The sequence below is a fragment of the Cydia pomonella genome, chromosome 2 (genome assembly GCF_033807575.1).
Source record: "Cydia pomonella isolate Wapato2018A chromosome 2, ilCydPomo1, whole genome shotgun sequence".
NCBI lineage: Eukaryota > Metazoa > Arthropoda > Insecta > Lepidoptera > Tortricidae > Cydia > Cydia pomonella.
Genome location: NC_084704.1, coordinates 23,281,706 through 23,294,766, shown reverse-complemented (window position 1 = coordinate 23,294,766; position 13,061 = coordinate 23,281,706). Strand labels below are relative to the sequence as shown.

Genomic DNA, 13,061 nt, shown 5'->3' with positions numbered 1-13,061 from the left:
ATAAATAATCTTTACAACTGTATCTATACATTAATAATTAAAAATCGCTACCTATTTCCTTTTATTCCGTGAAAACTCTGGTAACTAAACTTAGTAACCAACTAGGTACTAGGTAGCATTTTTGGAGTAGGTAGGTATATATTTATTATAATGCAACCATTTAAATGCTTTGCAAGTATAAACCATTAATGTAAAAACTAAGATTATTTGACCTCCATCAAACTAGAAACAATTAAAGCATCCAAAAATTCTTACACTCGAGATGAGTAAAGTCGGGGTCACTCAAAACACGCGACCCGCGATAAAATCTGTAACACTTACACGAACTGCCAAACTTACACGTAAAGCACAGATTTGTACACAAAAAACACTAATCATCCGAAACTTCGCACAAAACGACTTAGCCACTCACCGAATCAACAACACCCACAGAAAGTAATTATTAACTAGAGGCACTAGAAATCTTAGCAGTTGCCAAGTGCGGAGACAATCCTAACATCCATACGCTACTAATTACTCCACAGCACTGACTATTTCAGGCGCTCAACACTCTAGTTCACATCTACCAGGTTGGCTCAATATGTTTTGTTCTTTCGACACCTAACGATTTATGAAGGTTACGCAGACTCCTGTATTGAAAAATAGCAGGGTTTGAAAAAAAAACACACACAGTAATAATATTTTTAATGTTCTGCTTTTCCCCAAAATTTTGGATGTAACATCCTAATTTATTCAGTTCCTTATAATGAGAAGTTCGTATATTACTCCAACAGATAAGTACGAATCAATGAAATGCTAATCAACCTTCCCTGTGTCTATTTATTTTAATAACTGTGGTACACGTGTCGACGTGAATCTTAGTTTTTACAGTTTAAGTGTCGACTTAAGTCTAAACTGGGAGAGTAATGTGGTCTAGCATTAAAGCCAGTAATTACTTTATCTAGGCTCCATATTTTAATGCATTTGGACGCATATGGAAAGCAACGTTGAGTTCGCACCTATTTTATTTAAAAATAACGTTACGCCACAAGCCATATTCATCACGATCAAAAAGGTCGACCATGAATCACGCTGTGCATTAGGAAAGAGTATAACAATAGTATTATAAACGCTGAAAGATATTTCCAAGCTATTCTCATAAGTAGTAAAACCGCCCAGCTGTGTTGATTATGATTACGATTATTATCCGAAAATTTAAACATAAATTGAACATACTTGAGCATCTAACAATTTGGCTTCTGTTACGTTCGAAGTAAAATAGATATAGCTGAATAAGATTTAGAGGATAGAGGCTTTGTTACTCAAACCGAGCCAGATACGAGGTATGTTCTGAGAAAATGAGTTTTTAGGCCTGTTCTTTTTTGGCTTCTTCACAACCAGAGACACGTAATTATAAACGACTGTCTCCAATACTCTACATACAACTCTGTGTGACTCATTATTGTTGTAGATGGGAATATTTATTAATAACATTACAAAAACAGGTCAAGCGAGAGTCAACCTTAAGGAAATATAAAAGCATAGAAAAAACATGTATCATAAGAAACCCTTTTGGAGCCTATCTAATACGAATTACGAACTAAGCCAGTTTTTTTATGTCTTAAGGTATATTTATTGCATCGCATATTTTACTTATACTTTTTCTGGTACTATGATTTACCTACAAGCAGACGAGTTCTCGCTACCGCTATGCTGAAAATTCTATACTGGAATATTTCGCTTCGCTCTGGAATATCTGGATTCAACATGTCTCCATCCAAGAAATACTACATTTTGCTTCCTTGTAATATAATGAATACAATCTCCTATTCAATTTATTTTAGTCGGAGTAAGAATTAATGTTGACAGTATAAATATATGTACTTATAAATACTTATATAATGTGCAAGGGCACAGAGATATAAGCGCATAGGGTCGTTGCACAATAGAGTATCTGCAAGTGGGTAAACAGCTAATTATCTAAATTAATGCATCTCATTTTTCTTACGTCCCACGTTCACATACATTTCATCCGTTGACGTCGAAACCACTCAGCAGGTAGGTAGTCGCAACCCACTTTCTGTATTGTTCTTCAGATTAAAAGCATTTGTTTCATACTATTCCGTCAGTGGGAGTTATTCAAATGCGTTGGGTTATCGCCGACTCTAAAATATTTACGAGTTAGTCGCAAACACAAGCGCATGTTTTAGAATATTTCTCGTGGTAGGTACCAGTTTAGATCGAAAACACTTTCACTGACTACAGAACACAAAACTAAAATGAGTAAATAGATTTTTGTGGGCGTGTATTTACTAAGATCAACACGTTAATATTAATATTGTATACATTTTATCCCTTTTAATTAAGAAAATGTATTTACGTCACGGCGCAAGTTTAGGTTTACCACAGTAAATACTCGTAGGTATGGTCTCACTCAGTCCTTCGTTAATGCAGCGACGTTATTGTAATAAAATCCCTTGAAATTGACTTGATATTTGCATACGTATTACGACTAGATTACTGGCCGAAAGCCCCATTTAAGATGAAAGTGGAAGACCCGCGCGATTTCACCTTTTCATACAAATATTTTGATACAATTTGTTATATATCAATCACAGCTATGGGCGTTTTCAACGCGAGCGAGGGCAAAACAAAGCGACCCTGATACGAATCATGTAAAATATAATAATAAAAAATAGAAAAAAAAGCAATACTAAAATAACTTAATTTCATATCCTTTTTTAAAAAAAGGGAACCGCCTTCAAAAAACTAACACACTGAAAAGCACAAAATAATTTGTATATACCCCACCCCTATCCTTGTCCACGTGTCCAGTCCCTTCCCCGCCGTAAAGCAATTTTCTGCCAAAAAGTAATTAATACTTAATAATAAAAAAATTAATAACCATCCTGGTAATTATTACTTTTTGAAGTCACTGCCAAACCAAAATTTTAGACAATGAAGAACTCTGCACTTACTTGCATAAAAAGACAGTTTATTCATTCATTTAGTTATATATATTTATAACTACCTCGTTTTTTTTTTTCTGTTAGGCAGCAAAGAATTTTTTTGTTGGGTTGGGACTGCTTTCAAAAACTAAGTAATTACCAGGATGGTTATTTTTTTTTAAATTAGGTATTAATTAATTTTTGGCAGAAAATATAACAAAAACTTTTCTGAAAACCGCATAATTTTTTTGAAGGCGGTTAAAAAATAATGTAAATCTGCCTAACGCTGCCGTGCATATTGCAGGATAGACGTATCTTTATTTTTATTTATTTAATAATGCATATAAATCATTACACGATTAGACATGAATACAATAATCAGTTTTACATTACCTATTCTGAAAAGGATTTTTTTTTGCCAGTATAAAATATAAGAAAAATGAAATACGAAAATAGTACCTATGCACATAATCGATTACATTTTTTTAGCATAATATTTTGTAACAATAATTTAAGTGTAAACCACATACTGCATATGTCAATTTAATCCCTCACTACGCTCAGGATTCAATGTATGCCCATGCCGTAAATATGACATTTTGCTCCGTTGTGAGTGTGACACAATCTTCTATTTCTTTTCTTAAACACCATCCGGTCAAATCACATCTGTTGACTAAGGTGTAGAGTTTATGAAGAAACTCGTAGAGTTAGAAGCTTGGCTCTACAAGAAATCTGATAACTATTTGACAGTGCGAGCTTTATGGTTTCGTCTTGGCAACATTTTACATAAAAATGTTTTTGATCGGATTTCACTTATTTTTGTCAGTTGCTTATGACAATCTTCCATCTCCTAATATTAAGGGGCATCTTTTATACAATCTGCTTTTTACTGATTCCCCATACAAACTTCAACCCCTTTTTCCCCCTAACGCCCTTTTCAAAACTATTCTATATCCTTCCCCATAACAAAGACTATCTACATACCAAACTTCAATTTTTTTTTGTTGTTTGTGTACTAATACCAAATTTCAGCTTCCTATGACTTCAGGAAGTACCCTAAGAGTTTTGATGATCATCAGTGAGTGAGTGAGTAAGTCAGTGACGAAATCGGAGTTTATTTAGGAAATCTAAAGTATAAGAGCTATACTATTGAATTTATTTATGCTTAATAAGTCCACTATTGATATTATATTGCGAGAACTTCGTTTATCTGGTATAATCCAAACCCGGGTTCTAAAAAATGACGAAGCGATTCGAGAAAAGGTAGGTAGTGCCCTTGCGCTACACTTTGCTCGTCTGTACCGTGCCGCCAGGTCTATCTACGATTAAATCGCCGGTTTTTATTGTCTTACTTCCACTTTGTACCTATTTTTGTCAAAATCCTGTTCTGACGATATGTTCTATGAGGAATTGAGGAAACTTCTCAAATCTTATAAGCATATTGCGCTACCAATTTTTGTATTTACATTTACATCAATGCTATTTGGTGAAATGGAATTACTGATGGAAACCAGAATGGAACTTCTCAAGGACAAGTATTCGGACGGTTTTTTTCATTTAAAAAATAATATAACCGGCACTATACCGTGTGTCTGTGGACAAAATGTTGTGATTTCCCCTGACCGTAGCATCTAAGTCTTAGTACGCACTGCGATTAATTTCTTGCGGTTTCAGTCTCGCAAGTGCGTGCGCTTATGAAGCATGCCGTACGTTACACTTTTTTGCGGTTCTGAAATCGCAAGAAATTAATCGCAATGCGTTCTAACTGTTATAAGCCTTTATTTATTCTGTGACCTGCTCCTGCAGTGGCAACATAGTTCCATTTTTATCACTTGTCACTATGCCCATCACTTTCGCGCTAACATACTTGTTAGAACGTGACAAATGATAAAGAGCCGACCATCTTAGCCCTACTGTCGGAATGTAAGATTTTTTACCGGTCTTGTTTCGTGTATATTTGTATCTTAATGTATTCGTTCTCTGAACATGGCAAGTGGATAATTACTGTTGACAGTGATTCAACTCTTCAATTAAGGTATTCGTATTGTAACGAGTGAAGCAGAATATTTGTGTCAATAGGTTGATTGCACGCGGGAAACAGCTCGTTTGCGAGGCGCCAATCAATTAGGGTAATGTTCTTTATCTGCGCAGTTTGTATGGCGATTTTTGCTATAAGTAGATATTACCATAATAACATCCATAATTAAGGGAAACTGTTTCTGGCGTCCCGCCTATACAATAATTTCGATAGCAGGGATTCAAGATCGTGATTACGCGTAAGTAGGTAGTTTTAATGTATCCACGATTTGGTTTTTTTTCTTAACACTTGTAAACGACATTATACCTACACATTATTTTTGGTTTCACATGTCGAATTACTCTACTCCTTAGTCAACATATATGGCTTGGCTGTTTCACTACCGTCACATAGGGTAAAGTGAAAAAATTATTCACTATTCATAATTTTTTGGTATACAATACTTCTTATAGTAACGAAACGGCCAAGCCACATATTTTGACTAAGGAGTAGAGCTTATGTAGTTAGGTATACAAATTTCCACCCCCTTAGGAGCAAAAAAAATGCATATTTTATTATTATTTACTAATACTATCCTACATACCAAATTTCTGCTTCCTAGGACATCAGGAATTACCCTAAGGGTTTTGATGATCATCAGTGAGTGAGTAGGTGAGTCAGTGACGAAATCGGGGTTTTTTAGATATAAATAAAATCTAAAGTATGAGAGCTATGCAATTGAAATTTTATATGCTTAATAACTCCACTATTGACATTATATCCCGAGAATTTTGTTTATCTGGTATAATCCAACCCCAAGTTATGAGGGTTAAAAAAAACAACGAAGCACTTCGAGAAAAGGTAGGTACTGCCCTTGCGCTTCGCTTTGCTCGTCTTGGCGGGGGCACTACCGTGCCCCCAGATAATATAATGTAAACCACTACCTACTACTTTCTATACTTTTAAAATCTATTTCCAGTTGCTTAAGGACTGGCACAGTGTGAAATGGAACGGAAGTGCGGAAATGGGAACCAGCGACTAGCGAGTGATCATTTCCTGCAAAGCGGAACCCTTGCCCGACGATAGATAGTTTGATCGCAAATACGGCGGTAATCAACAGCATTGCCCGAGCTATAAAAATCTTCACAAAACCGGACAAGTACGAGTCGGACGACCGTGGGTTCCGTACAAAATTAACTTATTTTATTTTTAACAAATTTATATTTTTTACATGTTCCCCGTTTCCCAAATTTCATAGTTATAAGGTCAACGGGAAGTACCCTATAAATTTTGATTTCTTGAGAATGTCGAAATAATTATAGGTTTTTTGCGGCATTAGCGGCCGTATCTTTATTTTAAGTACGTCAACTTAGAAGTTTGATTACAATATTTTTGACTTTAAGAGCGATAATTTCCAAAAATAGTCACTTTCCCCTTTATTCATAAAACTTTACGGGCCTGATTTAGTTAAATTATGTTTTATCCCTTTCTTACAAATACATAAGTCAAAATACACATGACAAACGATTCATAGCTATTAATTCTGGCCAGTGACGCGTTTATGAAAAATAACGCCATTTATCAAAAATACGTTTTTAACAACCTTGATGCTATTTTTAAAGACCTATCAAATTATGTACCTACCGCGTCTGTTACACACAGACAGGTCTGTCCGTCCGACGGATCCCTAAAAATTGAGTTACAAAGGCGTTTCACGCCTTAGGAATCACGAGAATGTTTTTTATTAACACGTTTTACCTATTAATAACCTAGTCCATCATTCCTGGTCAAACAAGTTGTTTTATTGGTAAGATAGGCAAAAGGATTACAAGGGACATCAGAAAACCGACTTGAATCATCAAGTCAGACTTCATTCTAATGTATGTCAAGCCAAGGGAGCTTTCTTTGCTTTGCCCGTCAGGAGGTCTAGCCAAGAAGACAATCGTTTGATTCGTTTGCAGAAATGAAACGAAATGGTATAATGTTTTACGTTTATCTTAGCGTTTCGTTTTCTACAAACGATTGGCATCTTGGCTAGGCTCTCAGGTGTACATATCCTAGCACAAATACAGAGACGCTCATTTTAATTGAACCGTTCACGTAACTGTGAAAAATGTACAATTACTCTTTTGTTGTAAACGGCAAAAAAACAGCGTGTTTTGACAGTAGCGGCGGCAAGATATTAAGTTAAGTATAAGGTAAGTAACGATGTTATGTTGAACGCCACGCTTTTGTGGATACTTGGATAGGCTGTAAGCTGGCTATATAGGATCTTAGTTACGTACCTTACTAATTATACCAACGTAAACGTAGCCTTCGGCTTTCGCCGAGTCGCCGCCAACGACGACGCGCTTCGTTTCCGTTACTTACAATATTTTAACTTCTACGACGATTTTTCAGCCAAAAGAATATAACTCTTAATAAACTGACTTAAGACCTTTAACTATACGTAGTAGAGCTTAGCAAACGCAGTCTACTGTTAATAGTGCAATAAATAAGCCTTATCACGAGGTCGAGACGGAAAATGGCGTAATCGGTAGAATTTCGGATAAAGTGTTGGTTAATAGTGTTTTTTTATTGGCCTGGTTAGGTTTCTCACGGCTCAGCAAACTTCCCTTTTTCCCAGAATTCGGCTCTGTCGATTGCATAGGTACTGCATGCTTCTGCAATCTAAGGCCCTCAGCACACCGAGCGTAAGCGTAAGAGACGCGTAAGCGTATCGCAATATTCGTAATACGCGCGTAGAACGAGAGCGCTACGAGCACGTACAAGTTCAAAAAAGTCTGCACACGAAGCGTCGTCATAGCGTAGCGTATGAGATTTCTGTCATTACAACAGGCGCAACGTAATACAGGCGTAAAAAATACAAAACTTCTGACATAATTCACATAATCAAAATTTCGATACATCCGCCAAAGACATCTAACGCCAGTGACGCCATCATTTCAACACCCCATCACTCTACGCGTCTGGTAGGTACTCGTAAGGTTTTTACGATAGGTGCGCCCCGTGTCCTGAGGGTCTAAGTCGTCGCGCCACCTATTTTTGGTCTGCTGCTACCCTCACCGTCTAGTAAAATACAAATGTACTTTTGACAACCGTTCTGGATGCTTTTGGCAAACTTATCCGATATCTTCATGGCTTTTCTCAAAGCTTGCCGTGTTAAGGTCTTCGTATTTGCTTGTGGTTTGTGGTGTACAAGACATTTATTTCTTCAGCCATACAAAAGCCTCCAACTCTTATAGGATAAACGCCGGCCCCAACACTCGATCAGGGTAGAGCGAGATTGAGTTTTGGCGCCCTTGGTTAAACTTTTTACCCAAATTGCAGTTTAGTAAAAATATTAAAGTCAGGCTCAATTTTACGATAAGTTCCGTAGTTACCCGTACGTTGCGTAACAATATTAGGTTAGTGGATATCATAACATACAAAAGGGAGTACCATCACAGGATTTGTTTGTCTTTTTAGCAAGTCTTCTTTTTTTTTTGAAAACTCAAACCTTCCGTCCTCGGCGCGTTCCCTTGCAAGGCCGAAGGCGTCGGATTCGAACTTCCGTTCGGGGCCAAAAGCAAGGCTTGAGAGAAAAACAAACTACATCAATGGCCAAGCTGAAGTGACACCGAAGGCCGAGCTCCACATAAGGCTGAAGGCCCGAGGCGTCCGATTGCAGTGCGCTTCCATGCAAGGCCGAATACAGAGCTGCAGGAGAGCAGAGCTTGGAATTTAATCAATATGATTTCAGCTCTCATACTGCTGCTCGGTCTTTGGCCTCGCTTGGAAGCGGAGCTTGCTGGTATACTTCGGGTCTCTCACGGGGCACCGAACCCGACCGTCAGACCTTCTATTTTGCCATCAATTAATTTTTATAACGCTAAGAACTAGACGGCTTTGCAGTAACTCATCCTTCAGCCTCGGAATGCGTAGTTTGGTATTTTGGCACTACGCTAAATGCGCCCTTTGGTTTCATAGGGCTTCGTAGCTCGCTCTATCATCACGCTTGCATTCCTTTGGCTCATACAAAATCGCGCCTCGCTGAGCTGCTCTGCGCCTTGTGGTGCAGCTTTCCAGTTCATCTTTTGTCACAATTAACCATTGTCGTATCCGAACTCTTATCTCCTGCAAGTCGGTTCTGGTTACACCATGCTCTATATATATATATATATATATATATATATATATGGATTTTCGTTAGCTGACATCACTCCTGCCTCGCCATTTTGCGCGTATTTGCGCGCGGGACGGGACTTAAAAGTTTTTTAGGATTTTTTTTTACTTTTGCCATTTTGGCATCCTCCTACCATTTGGCGCCTAGAGGGGCCGCTCCACTCGCTCCGGCCCTGTATAAGATAACCCTGTTCCGGGGAAAACCCAGACACTTTTTGTGTCAGGGGTAAGTATCTCAACAAACAATCTTATTACTGATACAAAAATAATTTTATATGGGTCCCAGCGAGAAAAGCGAGGTTTCCATCCATATCTTACGACAATTGTTGGGATACCTCCGAAAAGACTCAAATCGACCGGGATATAAACCGGGGCGTGACGGGCTGACGGGATATAAACAGGTTATCCGTGAACAAGATGCATGTAACTGCGTCGAAACACCGGGAGCTCAAAAACAATATAAAAGGCTCAAAAACATAATAACTCAAATTAGGTATTTATTGCCCATGAATGAGCGAGCACACGCGCGAGGCAATTTCCTCGCGCACAAACCGACCAGTGTAGATGTGCCTCGGCCGAGGCGGCGCGCGCGTTTTCCTCGCCTGAGCACGCCGCCTCGATACGCGCGAGAAAATTGCCTCGCGCGTATGCTAGCTTTGTGTGGACCCGCCTATTAATTAATTGATTATTGATTGCCCATGAATGATTAATAAGTCGGTGTTAAATGTAGTATGTTTAGTTTTTATAGTTGGCCAATTTCACAGTAGATGTCGCTGTTCTATCGGCTACTTAGATTATTAAGATTTAAGCTATTAAGATTTTTAGAGCCCCTTATAAGGTAAATTTGGTTTCGGTTTACCCGTTTTTGACTTTTTGCAAAAACGGCTAAACCGATCACGTCCTTTCCTCACTTTTCCTTGAAAGTCTTTACTAAGGTTTACTTTCACGATTTTTTTCATATTTATGGTTTCCGAAAATATGATGTTTATCAAAAATAGTTCTTGGAGTGGAGACCCGTATTCGATTTTAAAGCCCTATCTAACAACACCCCAGACTATAATGTTGAGGAGAAAAAAAAACACCTACTTTTCGGACCTAGCCCAAAAAAAAATTTCTAGTTTATATTTTACGACTTTGTCGGCGTAACTGATTTATATATATCCATGCCAAATTTGCCCTAGCCCATCAAGCAAATTAAGTAAACATCTGTCAATGGTGCAGTGCAGAGGCTTAGACATTTAATATTTGAATACTCAGTTATCTAAATACCTTATCTTAAGTTTACAAATAGGTAATCCCTATAAAATGTGTAATATATGGTCCAAGTTTAACAGATGTAGTATCTGGAAGTGTGCCATTGCCATGCTTGACACTATTTGCAACAGTCAGACCACTTTATTGTTGCTAAATGCATTTTACATGAAGCGCTAAAAGTTCATCGGCCATTTAAAGCGTAAGGCCAAATTAGCCTCAACAAAGCTTGGTGTGCTCAAAAGATCGATTCAGTATTTCACACCGGCCCACAGCCTCGCTTCGGCAACAGGCACACAGGCTCGCTTTCGTTGGCGCTGCGTAGAGATGTAGCATCGCTCTGTATTTGCTATCGCATGTATAACGGGGAGTGCTGCGAAGAATTGTCCGGATTAATTAATCCCTGCCATTTCTCTCCGCCATTCGCTCTACGCGATAAAATTTTCATCGTCCAATTAGATGGTTAACAATCCCTAACTGTGCATTTCTGAAGAAACTTCCTGCCTCGCACAGCTAAACTGATCGATACGACCTTCAAACTTTCATGAAAAGAGCGTACTCCCATCTTAAACGGCGACAACGCACTTGCGGGCGACGGTAATTGCTTACCAAACACTGGTAGCCGAGCCAAATATAATTGTTGAGCCGGACAAACATCTTCGCCAAGTAAGATATTGATGGGTGAATTGAATAGAAGTACATAGATCTTCGGGAGCTGTGCGCTGTCAAAACCTAGCGAGAAACTGACCTACCTACCGTTTTCTTGTGGCTTATTTAGGCTCGTTGCACCAAAACAGGCCTAAATTTATTTTGAGCCGTAACTTCGCAGTTCCCGTGTTTAAAATATTTAAATACGTATTTTCGTTAAGTAAGACGGTAGGTAAACTGACATGTTAACTCTCAGTGCATAGAACATCTATTAATTAGTGTCAGAACGAAATTTCGGTTTCGGGATAAAAGTCATGTTTTGGCCGAGGGTTCGGTTGCGGCCAAAAAACTGCAGTACCTTTCGGCCGCGCCGAAACGTACAACATAATACTTTCGGATCGCGTTCGGCTAGTTTTCTATAGTGATAAGTGAATTTTATTTTGTCCTTAGATACTAGCCGTTTAAAACAGTCAGTATCTAAGGGCCTGCGCTTCACAAAGTCTGAGTAAAGTAATTGATTGCTGATTAAAAAATAAATTAACTGCCTTTAAATTAAAATAATCTACCTTATTTGTAGATTGTAAAATGTCAAGATGACTTTATTGGTCAATTAACCCATTCAGGGCCAGCGACTCAGCATATGGGTCATGTTCCGCAGGGCCAGTGGCTCACATGTGAGTTAACAAGGCAGTTGAGACCAGTTACTAATATTGTATTATCATAATAGTGTGTGACAAATAATTACAAGTTTTTAAAAAATATTTTGTTTTGTGTGAGGGGTAAGGCAAGGGAAATGGGTCAAATTGAACTTCCGAGATTTGACCCATAAAACAATAACAAACAAAGCAAGTTAAATATGTAAAAAATCAAAATGTTCATTCCTACATGTTTTTTTGATAGGCACAGAAAAAAGTTGGTTAGTAAAATTGTTGCATAATGTTGTTCAACTGGCCGGCTTCGTAAGCGGCGATTTATTTACCGTGCGCGCCGGGCCAGAGACCCAGAAGCTGATTGTGAGTCATACGGTTTAGCTTAAAACGGTTTGTATGGTGGCCTGGCGTATTGTGTACGCTCGACGGGTCTTGGCCATGAATGGGTTAAGTGGCCGCTAGCTTATTCAGGACTTTACTAGAACATTGTGAAACAGGCCCCAAATCTTATTTTATATCATGGTACAAAATTGATGACACTTTACTCTTATGAAAAGAAAAAAAAAAAAAAAAAATATATATATATATATATATATATATATATATATATATATATATTAAAGAATAAGTAATATATAATCAAATGTAAATTTTGTAAACTTTATCAATTTGTAATTTCATTGTAAAATTATAATGTTAATATCAAAACTTCTCTTAGTGTAGATCTAAATCTGTAATCTGGAAGAGCGAGGTCTCCTGACACAGGTACTTCATACCTAATAGGAGGACTCGACCACTGTGTATTTACCAACTAAGATTGAAATGAAATAAATGATTATCTTATCTTATCTTATCTTATCTTATCTTATGTAAGTCGCAAGAAAGACCCCATATGAAGTACTGCCTCACCTTTGAGTAGAAGCACCTGGATTAACCAGGTGGGCCTTATGACTCAGTCCAAAAGCACACTACAAATTTTCAACGATCCTGAACTTGCAAGCGGTATTATCCATGTTTGTTACCTCATGTGTAAGGAGATATATTGCACTTGCCATTAAAAAATTCGAAACAAGTCACAATTATAGGTTTTGTCATGTTTTTCAAAAGCGGAATAGGTATATTAGACATTACAGTTAAAGTGAGATTGCCCTGCCAAGGTTTTTCTAAGCTAAGGGATGGTTTGGAATCTTCCAAAAAAGGAGTGTACATGTTAAAGTGTATGGTCCTTAGGCTGCAGTGATTGCTTGCCATAAGGTGCGCCATATGCTTATTTGCCACCAAACTTCTTTACCTGCAGTCCATGACTAGCCTTTGCTTCCTTAAGCAAGCCAAATTGTATGAAATTGGACTGTATTCACTGGCCAAATTGGCAGGCTACTGGATTCAGCCTACAGGCCATAGGTT

At 37.9% G+C, this 13,061-nt stretch overlaps 1 protein-coding gene across 3 annotated transcripts in view; it reads right to left on the bottom strand.

The window, feature by feature from the left end:
• The window catches only part of LOC133534661 (protein numb), a 50,191-nt gene that overhangs the window by 35,418 nt on the left and 1,712 nt on the right, over nucleotides 1-13,061 (bottom strand). The window contains exon 1 of one of the 3 annotated variants that reach the window (XM_061873872.1): nucleotides 256-858. The exons of 1 other annotated variant lie outside the window; for it this stretch is intronic. The gene's annotated coding sequence lies outside the window, so the exon portion shown is untranslated. Of the gene's footprint in view, nucleotides 1-255; nucleotides 859-13,061 lie in introns of those variants that run through there. One more of the 3 variants, XM_061873873.1, reaches the window with a different exon arrangement.